The sequence below is a fragment of the Apis mellifera genome, linkage group LG1, assembly GCF_003254395.2.
Source record: "Apis mellifera strain DH4 linkage group LG1, Amel_HAv3.1, whole genome shotgun sequence".
NCBI classification, from domain to species: Eukaryota; Metazoa; Arthropoda; class Insecta; order Hymenoptera; family Apidae; genus Apis; species Apis mellifera.
Window position 1 is genome coordinate 13,258,481 of NC_037638.1, and position 16,917 is coordinate 13,275,397.

General features: G+C 25.7%; 1 protein-coding gene across 2 annotated transcripts in view; it reads left to right on the forward strand.

Moving 5' to 3' along the window:
* The window catches only part of LOC100578389, a 67,072-nt gene that overhangs the window by 43,158 nt on the left and 6,997 nt on the right, over positions 1 to 16,917 (forward strand). Inside the window, exon 4 of one of the 2 annotated variants that reach the window (XM_026440273.1) lies at positions 6,699 to 6,906. The exons of the other annotated variant lie outside the window; for it this stretch is intronic. The gene's annotated coding sequence lies outside the window, so the exon portion shown is untranslated. Of the gene's footprint in view, positions 1 to 6,698; positions 6,907 to 16,917 lie in introns of those variants that run through there. 2 annotated transcript variants of the gene reach the window in all.

A 16,917-nucleotide genomic window follows, 5' to 3' on the forward strand; every position in this document is an offset into this window, starting at 1 on the left:
AATTATTTTTATTTGTTTTATTGTTTTATTTATCTTTTCATTAATATAGGTTTAGAAATTTTCATTTCTGTTATAAAAAAAATATTTTTTTAATATTTTTATAATTTTATAATATCGAATTTTTTTTATTGATAAATAATTTTATAAATGATTGAACAAATCTATTAAAAAAAAAATTATGGAAGTTATTTCTCATATAAAATAAAATATAATAAAATACAATAAAATAAAATTTATCATAAAATGTATTTAATTTTTGATAATAAATAATAAATGATGATGATAATAATAATAATAATAATAATAATAATAATAAATATATATGATAATATATATAATAATAATAATAATAAAATGATAATAATAATTTGTTTAATATCATATTATATCATTTTTTATAATAATCATAATTATGAATCACTTAAAAACTTAATAAATCATATTTTCTAATTATTATAAAAGAATAATTTTGAAGTTAGATTATTGATTTATTTTATAATTCGTAAAATTTCATAATATTTACAATTAAAATGATTATGTAGTCAATTTTATAATGTTAATAATGAAAATCGTATTAATGAAAAATAGAAATAATTCAAAGAAATGTCAAAATGCAAAAAAAAAACTGTTATGGAATATTGATGTTATATAAGAATTGTCTAAATTTATTAAATCATATTATAAAGAAACTATCAAAATTATCAAATATTATAATTTTTGTATCGTGTTATATTAAAACTATGTACTAAGAATATTATAAATGCTTTTAAAAAAATTACGTATATTTTGATGAAAAAACTTGTTGAGTTTTTTATTTTTTTGATCTTTAACTTATGTATTAATTATAATATATTCTATTATAAATTTTTATTGAGAAAATTGTAAAATAAATTAATAAATAATGCTTATAGCTGAAGCCAATAAAGATTTACCTACTAAAAAATAAACTGATATAAATTGATCTTTTCACAAGTAACTTGTTTTTTACTAAAACATAGAATAGTTTTTCATCGAATCTATAATGGTAATCATTGTGTTAATCAAAAATCAGTTTTTGCTTTGTTTCACGTACAATGATAAGATAAAGAGATGACATATTATCTAATAATGTTTATCTTTATCTTTTTTTAATTTATGTTTAAACAATAAGTGGCGTTTTTATTATGATAAGTTTTTTTATTAATATATAACTAAAACTATATTTTATTAATAATATATAAAAAATTTATAACAAATAATTATTGTAATCTATTGATATTTAATTATATTATAATTTTACGACGCAATATTTCGTACTTTATGATCCGTATATAATAGACCTGAGATTTTGAATAGAATTATATATTCACATTTAAATTGTATATTTTAAGCAAAATTCTATGACAGAGAATACGATGAAATATGAAATACAAACGAATTTTATTAAATCTCTTCAAAAACTGATGAACTGCGATTCCTGATGATTGTTCCTGTATTACTCCACACTGTATTAATTTTGATGCTGAAAATAATTACGGAAATAACGACCGATATTTCATCGACAACTATATTTTGTCATCATTTTAATGAAATGTCACGGATTGAACAGTGGCTTAATACGAAAAATGGAATAATGCGTTTCAAATTGCCAAGTAGCTGTAAACGGTAGATTAAAATGGGGAATTGCCGGAAAGAAATTTATCATTATATAGGACTGACGGTAAAATTTGTCATTATCAATCACTGATTGTTTTCCACTAACAAATGTGATTTTTCAATGTCAAAAATGTGGTCTGAAAATAATGAGATTGTGAATTATATCCTATATATATTTAATAAACCTTTTTTTTGACGTTTGAGAAAAATTAAATGATCTCTTTCCTTCCTCTAGAAAGTGATATATTAATCGAGATATTTTTCTTTTTAAAATAATATTAGAAATTTGTATTTATATTTGTATTATAATATTCATTTAACATTTACAACTTTCATTTGATATTTTTTAATATTTTTAATCATAAAAACGACAATTTTTAATTTTTAAAATAAAATAAATAAAAAAAAAATCATAGAAATTAAGATCTGGAAGATAAGGCAACTGTGACAATATTATTACAATAATTGTTTATATTCAAGATCTCAAATTGATTGAAATTGTCTAATTGAAATTAATAAATTATAAAGTAAATTTATTATATATAAAAAATTTTGTCTCACTGCAAGACTGAATAGGGAGATAAAATAAAACAATATTATTCATATTAGTTCTTCTAAATAGTCTAAAATTATGTCTGATAATTTTGATTGTAAAAATATCCATAATGATAACCAGCTTGCAGACAAGACAAAATTTCGATAAAAATAAAAATACTTTATTAAGATTTATTTTATTATTTATTATCATATTCATAAATCAATTATTCTTTTGTTTAAGTTATTTATAAAAAGAACAATTTTTTTTTTAAAGAAATATCAACTTTTAAAATGCGATTAAAATCAATTTAAAAAATATTAAAATTCGAATCGTGTAAATTTCTTAATACGGATACACATAAAATTATTTTTTAAACTAGAGCATATAATTCATCGATTCGCAAACTGACTGAATTCTGTTGATAAAATATGTCCGGATGAGCGTGTACGTACCAAAGCTTGGATTCCCTTCCGATTTCTCAAGTTTCAACTCTTCTTCTCTCTCTCTCTCTTTCTCTCTCTCTCTCTCTCTATCTATCTATCTATCTATCTATCTTTTTCTTCCCTTATTCCATGTGACAGCTCGTCTCGTCTGAACAGCAACCTTCTTGGCTGATTCACGGCAGTTGAGGCAGCTGGGCGCGAAATGCGATAAACTCTCGCGAATCCCTCGCGAGTGACGACGTCGAAAAATATTTACTCCTCGAATGCCCGTCGGGCGTTCCTCTTTCCTAAGCCTTTACCAGCTCCCTTGGCCCTCCGTCTCTTTTGCCTATCCGTCTTTCCCTCACCGTCCGAGGTTTCCACTCACCCAGGCCTCTTTCAGAACACGCCTCGACAAGAACTCGTTTATCCGCGGGCCAAAAGTATTTACATAAATCAACCATGCAATCTCTTTTTATATTTTTGCGAAAGCATGTCTCGAATATACGCGATAGGAGAAAATGTATACGCGGATATACGCATTGCACCCTTACAACTTTGTATCGTCATCCTCGCTTTCTGGGTGAACACGCAATTTTGTCTGGAAGAGCGTCTAAAATACATGCATATTCGTAAATGTTTCCGGGATGGAAACATTTTTGTTGTCAACTTTGTGAGATTAAGTAGGTCACTGGGAAATTCTTTTTCTTTTTTTTCATCTAAATATATACATCTATGTTTAAAGTAAAATGTTTTTTAACTTCATTCGACAAATAATTTTCTTTTGCAATAAATGAATAATTTTTAATTCTTTCATAATTTTCATAATTACATAAAAATGTAATTTTATTAATATAGAATTTATAAATGTTTTAGTAAGGATAAAAATTACATATTAAATTACAAATAAATTAGACGGGGTAACATATAAACCAATGATTTTTAATCGGCGCAGTAGTATGATCTTATGTTATGAATTTAGATTTTTTCTATATAAATTAAAAGAAAAATAGTTAATAACTAAAAAACTAAAGTAAATAATTTAAAGTCGTTATTATCTCATGCTTATAAATATTTTTTGCTGTAAAATATGTTTGTGTATTGATGTTAATAAGTTATGAAGTAAATAATATAAAAGTTCAGTAGAACCGAGATTTAGAATACTTTTGCTTAATTGAAATTGAAGTCGACTATAATTTCCAGTCGACTTTGATGTCGCAAATATAATGTTGCGCGATCCATCCTCATATTCATGTTCGCTGAAATATTAATTAATTGATGAAAGACAAACATAGATGTGACATCTGATTATTTTCGATATCGAAGCTGATATAATTTATTGAATAGATATCTATAGAAAGGACGTATACTACATTTTATAAAATTTACAGAATAGAAGAACTATTCATTGCTTACTATAGTAATGAAAAAAACAATACAATATAATATATCACGTAAATAATATAATATAATATATTATTTTTATAGTTTGAAAAACAAGTAATAATTCCATAATTATATAGCAATAATTATTCCATAATTATATATAAGCAAACAAGCAATAATTATTCCATAATTATATATAAAGGATATTCTTTAGAGAACGTTTAGATCAAGGACTATAGACATTGCGGATGGAAAGAGAACATATCGCGGAAATTTTCCATAAGGATATTTCCTTTCCATGCGATTATTTTCTCTTTTCATTTCAAGATTAACAAATATAATTTATAAGGGGTCTTAGAAGAGATGTTTCTTTGAAACTTTCTTTGAAATACTTAATTAATTTTTTCAAAAAAATTTAGATAATAATTTAATTCCACTTATATTGTTCAAGTTAATTTTTTTTTAAATTAAGTTTTTTCAATTTTATTTATCAATAAAGCAAGAAAACTGTAACGATCGAGATTAAAACATTTGGATTTGTTTATATTAATGAATCTGTTATTTGATATTATTCGTACGCGCTCGCGATGGTAATAAATGCAAACCCGACATGTATGTATATAAATGCTTGCATCCAGTGATATATTTTCTTATAATAAGAGAACTGTATTGCAAATGCGACACGCGTATCTATAACGAGATTCTCTCGTTGTCTCTCACAATGTCAAATCGTGTCCAATGTGTCACAGCATGATGGATAGTTACGAAGAAAACTGTGTCGTATCCGATATCAAAATATGACGTGTTTACAACGAAGTGTTAATTAAATCTCTCTTGTTTTATTTTTTGGTAAAAATTCACCTTAGAAATCTCTTTCAATCTAATTGGGGAATAGCGGTTTACCAATGAGATATGATAATAATCAATAAGATCTCAGTTTGACTTGCGATACTTGACTTCAAATAAAATTCCTCACTGGTGGTCAGCGTCGCATAAAGATATGATAATTAGCGTATGTTTATTATAAATTTCTCGAACGTAGAGTGTTCGAGAACTCGTTGGGTATCATTGAGTCAACTGTGATTGGATATTAGAGAGATTCTTGTTGCGCTCTAGCGAGGTTCAAGTATATAAAAAATATAAAAAATATATAATTGAAAGTGTTGCTTAAACTATTCTAAGCAACGATAGTTCTTCTATCTAGGTAATATCATTCTTTTAGGCTTAATTGGGAGAGCTTGAGAAGTTAGCGATAGTAAACGAAAAAGAAATTTTTGTACAAAAAATGAATTTCTCTGAATAAGCAAATCGCGAGCAATAAATTACAGATATGTAAATATATTTTAATAAAAAATGGAAATAAAATATATAATTGAATTTCGAAAAATATAAAATATTATTGTTATATTCATATTATTACCGTTCTCAGAATTTTATTACAGTTCTAGTTATAGAATTTCAATTTTGTGCATGCGGCATGATGTATTTTCGGCTTAATTTCCATTGGATCATACTATAGAAGAGCGGAGGACGCAGGTGCGAAATAGGAAGCGCGTCAAACTCTCGTAGCACGATAATTATAATTAATTCTATCGGGACTTTAAAGTTCCGGTCTTGGTATGTGACTGAAGGGGCGTGGATACGAGGGTTAACTCACCGTATACTTTAATGGAGCTTAACGAAGTTTTAACGTGCGACGGTTCACCTCCCTCCTTCAACTCTGCAAAGATTTCGAACGTTTACCTAGTTTCACTTGCAAATATTGATACTGGAGGAGAAGAGTAAGTTTAACGAGTCCAAGTTCTTCAACAGAGTTCTAAGTCCGTTCTAATCTTACCGTCGATCGTAATTTCTAAAGTGAATTAATTCTGTCCTCTGTATCGGATATTATTGAAGGACTTAAAGTGCAGTTTGCGATGTATATGCCCGTTACTCACTTCGAAGCTTTGTTAAATATCGTAACAGAGATCTTGAAACTTATCATAGGTCATCGCGTGGTTTATTTAAGATTCACTCTGTAATATCAGTAATATTATTCTTGCTTTTCGAATTTATTCATTAGAGGTTAATTCTCGAAATTACAAATGAATATAAAATAATAATATATTAGGTTGAATATAAAGTTTTGAATAAATTATTTAATGATAAAAATTAATACAAGATAATTACAAGATATTTAAAATAATACAAAATATAGATTAAAAGGGGGAAATAATATAAATAAAATCATATAAATGTAAGTTGAAAATGTAATTCTATTTTTAGAATTAACGGAATGATTGTCAATTGAAAATTATTGCAGTTTCCAGTTAAATAGTTGAACTTCTATCTTTTTTCATCAAAAAAAATTTTTAATATTCAAATTTCGAAAATTTTTTTGCCCCATCAGAAAAATTTCAGAAAAATTATTTAATATTTAAATTTCAAAATTTTAAATTCTATGAGAAAAGTTCCATGAAAATATTTCAATATTTATATTTTAAAAATTTCTTACTCTGTTAAAAATATTCTAAAAATATTTTTCAATAAAATAAAAATTTTAAAAACTCTTTGTTTTATAAAGAATCATTCAAATTTTCAAATTTTAAAAATATCTAAAAAAAATTACTGTCAAAAAAAGTTCATGATTTTTGTCGTTGTTTGGACGTCAGTTTCATAGTGATTGCCGATAAAAAGAGAGAGGAGATAAAGTCAAAAGCGAAAAAACTGGTTTTCAGGAAAGGAGTTAGCGGTCGACGGAACGATTATGCGAACTGACAAGTGAAGCAGTGCGTAGCAGCGTTTTCCACTGGCTGATCGTAATTTACATTTGAAATTGCATCACGGGCATCGCTTCAATTTTTAACGATACTTTCACGTGGATTTTCATCAACGATTTTCAACCGCATTCGGAATGGTCGCGTTAATTACACATGCTAACGACTGTTAATTTCCACGATAAATTGTAACTGCATTGTTCACAAACGTGTAAATAATATAATAATAATAAAAAAACTTTAGGATTTCATACGATTTGAATAATTTTCTTTTATCATTGTATTTATGAAAGAATTGTATTGATGAAAACAATTTTTATACAGTGAAATTTCATTTATAATAATTTACATTATTAATTTATATCTGAGCTTATAGAGCTAATTATTTGAATTACCATATTTCTTCAATTATATAATATAATTATGTATCTATGATAAAAAAAATATAATATATTGTATCTATGATAAAAAATAAGCAAAAAATTAATGCATTAAGCATTACTTATACTTTCAAAATTATTTCTAAATTTATAATATTAGTTATTTACACTTTAGAAAGAAAAATTCTTTTACATGAATGTTTATTGATTGGAAGAAAAATTATAACTAGTGATATGCATAGCTTAGTTATGTGAACGCGTTTGTCTTCTGACAGATTCATATAAATATTTATAATAAGCATGATTTATTAAAGATTAAAAATGTTTAAAATAAATTACATTAGAGAGCGAATTTTTTTGTGAAAAACAAAATATTATTTCTAGATTTTGAAGGTCAAAAGATAAATTATACAATTATCATTATATAAATAGCTATATACATATATATAATAGCTGTATTAGTTAAAAATAAAAAAAATCATTTATTGATGAAATTAAATTTTACATTTGTAAAAATTTATAATAAATGATACATATTAATGATACATTTGTATTAATAAGTAGTAAAATGCAATAATATAATTTCAATAATATGATATTTGATCATGAACACAATTCATAATCTATAAAAAAATGGATAATGGGCAAAAATTTAGTTTATAACAAGAAAAATTACTCATAGATTAATTTCATTTCTTTTCTTATTAATGATTCTTATTATATTCTATATAAATTTAATCAAGTATTTTCTTACTTTCGAGTATTTATTTGTAAATAACAATAAAATATTTTGATTTAAATATTTTTATGTTTTTCAAACAATATCTATTTTTTTTCTCTTTATTTTTGAAAATTAATTTATTTTTAATAACTTTATCTTTTTCATTTTTATTAAAGATTATTTCAATTATCATGTGAAAATTATAATGATATATCAATAATTATTATTGTCATTCATATTAATATCATCTAACAATGAATAAATTATTCAAATTAATTATTCTAAAACATTTTTCGGAATAAAATAGGTTAGAAAAAAAATGTGTCAATATTAATATTTTAAAAAAATTTTTTCATCTATCAGTTAATTGTAAATTTAGAATCATAAAAATATAATCAAAATGTATATATAATGTGTATATATATATATATATATATATATATATATATATATATATATATATATATAATATTATATGTCTCATATCTTCTCAAACGTAGAATTTTAAAATAATAATTCTAACAATATATATTGTATTTTCATGTAAAATTAATATTTCATAAAAATCAATACACAATAATAAAAATCTTATAAATAAAGTAAAAATTTACATTTTTACTTTAGTATGAAAATGTACTTCCTTTAATAAAATAGTTTTAGATTAAGAAAATTTGCTTAAAACAATCGTAACTTAATGTTGTTATAGAGATTTATACTTAATGTTGTTACAAAGATTTATATTTTATACTGAAGTATATGCTTTTTTTTTATTTTTAACGTAAGAAATATTAAAATGTATCAAATCTCTCTATAATATCAATTCTCTCTAATGTATAAATATAAACAATTATAAACAATTAAGATAAGTCAATTTTAATTTTTCTGTAATAACCAAGAAACTAATATAAAATTATAATTAAATCGATTATCATTATTTATCATTTTTTAAGAAAAAAAAAAGAGGCAGAGAAAGACGTAATCTTAATAACGTCTCGGATCGAATCCATCGACGTTCCTTGCGCGCACTGAATCATTTCCGATTTCTGGCGTCGGCGTTTCAGAGACGCTTCGAGTAGCGTTTCAAAATCGTCTTAAACGTCCGATAAGCAGCTAGTTATTATCCGAGCCGGTTTGCAGATCCGGTTGCCGAACCGTTGCAGTTGAGGGCCGATTGCGCAAATCCGGATTATCCTTTCGCTCGCGCGGATAATACTGAAAATCGTTCCCGGTCTGATGCCGTTCAGGCGAAATTTATGCGCCTGTACTTCTTGAGGAGCCTTGTCCAAGCCAAGGGAACAATTGACGGGAACCGGAAGTCTTCTGGAAATTTGCTTTCGCGGATGAAATTCGCATAGGATCGTATCGCGGCTATGCGTGCGATATTCGTTAAATTTCAATTGAAAACTCGAGGAATTACGAGTGACGTGTTGTTTTAATTCCGGTCTACCGAATATACGATTGAATCGAAAGGTAAATTCACCGTGAAAACGCGACAAACGGCCCCCGTTTAATTCAATTTGTCGGGAGTCGTTTCCAATTCGATCTGGCGCACTTTTTAACCGATCTTTTGCAAAGTCTTTGATCTTTTCGGAATTACAATGATTATTCGAATCGGTTTATCAGTCAATTATATTTTATGAGTATTGATTTTTATACAACACTTTTGAACTTTTATTGATTTGATTCATGTCATTTAAATTCTTAGATATTTTATAATTTTAAAAAAAAATACGTTGTTATATTTTGTCAAACTAATTTTATAAGGGCAACATTAAGTATTTTGATTTTTTCAAATTGAACTGAAAATGAAATAAAATGAAATAATTATTATAAATTCGTCGTAATTTTTTTGACATCATTAAAACTATATAAATCATAATTTCGTTGTTAAAATACAGAATTTCAAATAGAAATGAGATTATATATATTTAGTGAAGGACAAAAGTATTTGTGCACCTTTTAAAACGGGATAACTTTTTTAAAATATTAAAATTGGATTATACAATTTGAATTTTTTTCAGATATTAGAAGTACTAATTTATTAGGTAATATGTAACAAAAATTTTTTTTAATTGCTATTAGTTGAAATTATAACGAAAGAAAGTAATAGTCGTGATTTTAATTTTTTTTAAAATCTATAATGAAAATTTAAATTATATCTTTTGTTATTTACATACATACAAAGTTTGTTGACAAGTTCCAAAAATATAATTTTTCACTTCTAAAATAAAAAAATTCAAGTTATATGGAATAAATAATTAATTATCATATATAATAAAATATTATTCGTATATCATATTATTTTTATAATATGTTATATTCCTATGATAAATTATTATTAACTACAAAACAATGTCATTTATGTATTAATAATGTACAAAATTAACAAAAATTAATTTAAAAAAAAATAAAATAAAATTTAGAATAGTAGAAAAAGAAATTTAACATGAATTTTGTATGTTATATAGTTTTGAATATTATATAGTTTTCTAAATTTGAAAGAAAACAAATCTAAAGGAATATTATGTTTGTACATAATTCAATACGAAAACATATTTCTTTTAAATGCTACAATCTTATTCAATCTAACATACATAATACTATTAAAAAAAATAAATTTAGTAATGGTGCAAAGAACAATCGAAATTGATATATATATATATATATCTGTTTTTTATTCAAAATCCTGTATTTAAAGTTCAATTAATACTTTTCTTAATTATAATATATTAATTCGTGTGGTATCTGTGTTTATCTCGAAGCAAAATTTAAAATTATAAATCAAAAAAATATATTAAAATTTTAAAATAATATAATAAAAATAATCATATTCCATGAATGTTATCCATTTATTAAATTTAATAGCTTTATTATAGCTTTATTATTTATTAAGATTATATTTATATATCATTTTTAACTGATTTGTAAATAAAGATTTTTTTTATATTATATGAGATTTTATGATACAAAGAGAGCTTTATATAATTTTTTCTTTAAAATATCTTTTTTTTTTTATTAATGATTATGTATATATTAAGTATGATTATGTATATATGTATATATTATTAATGATTATGTATTATATTATAAATTATGTATATATAACGAAAAAATATTTAATATCGTACGGTTTGTGCATTCAGGTATGATTAATATAATATTTCAATATGGATATTCATAATAAAAAATTACTTGATATGCTGCTTGATATGAAAGAGATTTTTTTAATTAAGATAGAAAGATGTATAAATTAATTTTTGCATCGTATTCTATAGTATCGAATGTATATGTATTAACTGTATTAACTTGGAATTATATAAGAAAATAAAAAGTTGTTTTTATTTATTAATTTATATTTAATATTTGTATTTTCTTTATTTTTTTCTTTTATTTATTTCGATAATTAATTTATTTTCAAATTAATTTCTTTTCGATATAAATGAAGAACATTAAGACACTAAACATTAAGACACTAAGAGAGTATAAATGTTGCGTTTTTGAGACAAGAATTTCGAGAATCCTTAGAATTATATATATTTTTATATAATAACACTTCAATATGGCTGGAATATGAATATGATCTTGATATTTGAGACAACATTTTTCAGCTATGTCAACTTGAACAATCTGACAATCAATATCATTCGAGAAAATTTATAAACATTCGTGAAAGTTTTTTTAGACATAATGAATTTTGTGGGTGGCATAATCTTTCAGCCTAATTCTACAATCTTTTTCTTGCATTGAGGATGTCGCAAAATCAGATATACACTGATGTGTTCTATCAAAGACATGTAATCTTCCAAAATAATGTTAAGAATATCTCATAGGACAGAGCACGAGCGTTTATAAAATTCTTGTGAAAAAGGAGAACGTTTTGAATAATTTGAATCATTGAACAGGTATTAAAAGAACACTTTGAACTATTAGAACTATTAGAACTATTAGAACAAGCAAACTATTAGAATGCTCTTGAACTTTCTAACTTCGAATTAACAGAACTCTTAGAACTTCGCACATACATTCAGTGACATAACATAAACTTTCATTGGCATGGAGTTTGTTTTTAATTATTTAAAATACTTTGTTAATAACGGAATTTTATAATAAATAAATTTTATTACTATATACCATAGTTTCTGGATTGGAACAACAAAGCATAAATAAAATAATTATTATTATGTGATCTTTTATATGTTTATTTATTATTTATTATTCTAATCAAAAATATCTAATTTATTTACATGTTAATTAAATTAAATGAAAAATTTATAACTATCAATATATATTATATAATATATAATATATCAATGTTCTTTTAATTAGAACAATGTTTATCTTTTGCAGATACAATTACGATTAAGAAAAATCTCAAATAATTTTTATCATTCTTCCCTTAATTCTTTGCAAAGCTTGCTTATCCTTGATGACTCTGGCGATCGATCCACGAGACGAAACGAGAAGACAGCGTTTCGAGTCGGTCGGTGGACGCGAATGGCGGAGATTACCATGAAAAATGGCCGGTCGAAATTGCCCCGTGTCTCCTTAATGCTTCTCGCGCTAATTACTCCCGCGGAGGGATTTTATTCTTTCATTGTTCTCGTCATTTTATGCCGCGGTTTTGTCGCGGTACCTCCACCTCCGGAACCGTCATCCTCTTCCCTTCGTTTTTACGATTTAATTTCGGACGATATACCCTTTAAAGCGTCTTCAGAATTCCCCCTCGTCCATCCTTCGTGCTCAGAGGGCGGAAACACCGACGATTACTCGGTATTGTTTTAAATACACCTCGAGGAAAGGGGACAAAGGTAGGGAGGAATCTGGTCGAGGCGTTGCGGTAATTTCGAAGTAATGTTGGAAACGCGGAGACAAAGGCTAAACCCCTTTATCGTAAACATTCTTTAAGAAAGCTCACAAGGAGATAAAGTAACCGGGAATTTAGTATTTTTGTAACACTGTGCTAAATTATGGCGGTTCACGACTCGAGTTTTTCTTCTGTTTTCTTTTTCGTTGGAAATTACAGGAGATGGAGTCTCTCCAGTTGTTCAAATTTCGTGTTAATAATCGGAATCGAGAACATCGATCTATCTATAAATTGTTTTAATGTTTTCCAAAACATTCCTTTGATTCATTAACCTGGCAAAGGAAGATGTTGTCTTCGTGAAAAATATTTTTAAGCTTTTAATTTTTGAAAGAGAAGATTTAAGAGAATTATATGATGTAGTAATTATTATTTTAGTTAGTATTATTTTGATGAAAGAGATAATATTAAATCTTCTTAATGTGTCTATGAAAATATGTATATAAAATCAAGATATACATATGATTAATATCGTGATTATTAATATAAAATTATTATCATGATTCAAAAATTTTTTCTTTTCATTAAATATAAATGTAATTATATTTTTTGTATGTGCATTCTAAGATCAAATAAGAGAAGAAAAAAGATTATGAATTTATCAATTATTAATTAATAGAATTATATACATATATAAATTATATTAAAAGCAAATATTATGAGAAAGTAAGAATTAATTTTATCACAATAAACTAATTATCTACTAATTATTAAAATTTTAGGATAAAAATATATTATTATATAAAAATATATCAATCTGAAAAATGTATACATTTTTAACTGATTTGTAAATAAAGGTTTTTTTTATATTATATGAGATTTAATGATATACAAAGAGAACTTTGTATAATTTTATAATATCTTTTTTTTTTCATTAATGACATGTATGTTTAACGAAAAAATATTTAATATCGTACGGTTTATGTATTCGAGTATGATTAATATGACATTTCAATGTGGATATCCATAATAAAAAATTACTTAATATGCTGCTTGATATGGAAGAGATTTTTTTCATTGAGAATTATTATTATTACTAGAATTTTTGTCATAATTATTATAACTGAATCCATATCTTGTATGTTCTCTATCTCTATCAAAGATTTATAATCTCATTATAAATATAGTTTTATAATGAAAAAAATAAAAAAGCAAATATTTTTTTCATCGTAGATACATATTTCTAAATATTATCTATACAACATCTACGTATAATATTAGTTTGTTTAAAGAAATTTTGGCTAGATATGAATTTTTTCAGTTCTTAAAAATCACTAGACTATAGACCAACAATTTCACGATTAACAATTAAGAAGCAATTAGACAAGAAATCGAGAAAAGTTCTCATGGATTTGTAAGGATAGAATTGTTCCGCTACAATAATAACACTTCACGACATTGGCTATTGAAGTTGCCGAGTAGCAGGAACCGTTCTACTTTCGCATGCACGCACAGTGGTTCTGCATTATTGCAGCTTATCCGGTATTACGCTTATGTGACGCCAGTAACATCGCAGCCTTAAGCGCACACACTGTATCGAACACGGAATTACCCCATGAATTCTCCACCCTCGTAGAAACTCGCACAGTGCTCTGGGCTTGCCACTAAGTCACACGCTCATTCTGTATCCAAAAGGATTAATTTTTTTTTTCTTTAGAACTTTTTTCTTTAGAATTTTTTTTTTTTATATTGAACATTATATTCGTACATTCAGGATGTTTTTCTAGTATTTTAGAAATTAACTCAATATTTAAAAACAATAATAAAAATTTTATTTGATCGTTTAATTACAATATTTATTACGAATTTTTGTGTTTTATCTATTTCGAAATATAATAAATATTTTACATTCAAAGAACGAAAAGTAGTTAGAAAAGTAATCATACCAATGACAAGATGTCATTTTGAACATCTTTGGAAAAAATAATCAAATATAAAATAAATAAATAATAATTATAATAAATAATAATAATTATAGTACAATTATGAGGAAATTGAATCTATATCTTTAGAAATGCGATTATAATACATGATATACATTCATTAAGTTAATAAATATATATGCTTTCATGAATATAGACATATTGCTTTAAATTTTCATTGATTAATTCAGAATATATAACGTATATGTAATATTATGAATTCATTTTGTAAATATTTTTCTTTGTATCTTTTTAGGTAATAATTAGTTCGTTCAAAAATTTATTTCTAAGAATTTTGTAAACTACAAATACGTTTGTCGTTTATAATTTATATTTCTATATATAGGAATAATAAAAATTTATTTTCTATCGTGAATCTAAAATAAAAATAAAAATAAAATATTTTAATACTTACACACACAAAAGAAGAAAGAAATGAACATCATTTAGAACTAAAATAATTTTTTATATGCATCTAATAATTTTTTTCATTTCAATTACCAAAATCTTTATTTTAAAATACATTTAGATTAGATTTCAATTAAAAAAAAAAAAAATAATCCAATATATGGAAAATTTATATCGATACAATTACTTTCTGAACCCAGAGTCACATTTTCAAATAACCGAAGAACACGCAACACCTATATAACTATCTCATTAAACTCCACTCCGCGTATCCAACCCTACTATGCCGCAAGAAGCCATCCCGATGCATTCCACCCTCTCGTTACGCGGACCGGGTGGTCGCGATAAATTCACCGCTTAAATCGGCTGGCGAGTCGCGAGGCAACGAGAATCGAATCCACGTTGGCTGCCAGGGGTTAAAACCGAGGGTAAACAAGAAGCCATTTAAATGGAACGTCTATCGCGTTTTTGCATTCTTCTCGTTCACCTCGCGTCTTTCTATTCCATTACGTAAATTACACCCCGTCAATCCTCCCTCCACGTGATTCTTATGTATTCCATCCTCGAAGGATGCATCTAATTTTCCTTCTTTATTCCTCTTCTGCATCCTATCACATTGCAGAATCGATTTTATTATATATTTAAAACTTACGCTAGTCTTGTTTCGAAAATCCTCGAAAAGATCCTCCTCTCTTCGTATTCCGATATCGATGCCATGTTCCAATATTCCGGAGGCAGCCTCCATTATGGCATTCCGATCCTAAAGTCGTAAGAGGCACGCACGAAATTCAGTCATTCGAAGGCAGACATTAGATGCTGTTGTCCATGAATTCATTAGAGGGCTGATCCCGATCGCAGAGAAACCCTTTGGAATCTTGGATATGTTTCACATACCTCTTATTATCGACTTATTCCGGACACTATAGTTCGTCGAGATCAATGGGGATGAAGGGATAAGGGAAAAACAAGAGAGTGGACGCGTTAATGGTTGAAACAAAGATCGATGGATATTATTATGCAAAGATAAGATTGAGTGAACATCTCGAGCTATATCGAATTACTTTTGAAAAGAATAGAGAATTTGTGATTTGACTTTGTTCTTGTTAAGGAATAGAGAATGATAGCAAGTGATTTTTGGTTAGTTGGCTTTCAACTGTTTTAATAACTATTTCGATTCCGTCAAGAGATTTCGGAATTATTGGTGAAATATTATAATCCGTTTAACAATTAAGATCAATAAAGATAAAACGTGATGTAATAGTAATTACATAGTTTATGAGAATTAACTCTAAATTTGACTTTGACGTGTCATCAGAAATCATCCTTTTAAATAATTTTCAAAATTTAAATTCTGTAATTATTGTATTAATCAATAATAAATACTGTTGATATTGAAGAAAAAAACTTGTAAAAAAATAAAAAAACTTATATAATTTTAATATTCAATTTTTTAAAAATCAGATTGACTAAATGGAATTAATCTTTGACTTTCGTGATTCATAATTTTAATCTTTCAATCTTACCCCTTTGTAAATAATCATCAACTTTATTTATATTTATTTCGTATATTTTAAATTCAACTTTCGAATTCTTAGATTCCATCGAGTTATTTTCTTCGAATTGATAGAAAAATATTTAATTATATTTAATCATATTATAATTTCTATTCAATTCGTTACAATCGAACCATTACAACTTTTATTTTTCAAGGCGATTGCATCAACGAAAATTGATCGATCGAATAACCGGCAAACAACGAAGCAACTTGACGAGACAGGGAGTATGGAAAGCGTAAATGCAATTACGCATCCAGCGCTCGTTAATCAGGGAAAAAATGTACGAGTTTAATTTCATATCGCGATCGACATCGGCCGAGGCTGCATCCTGT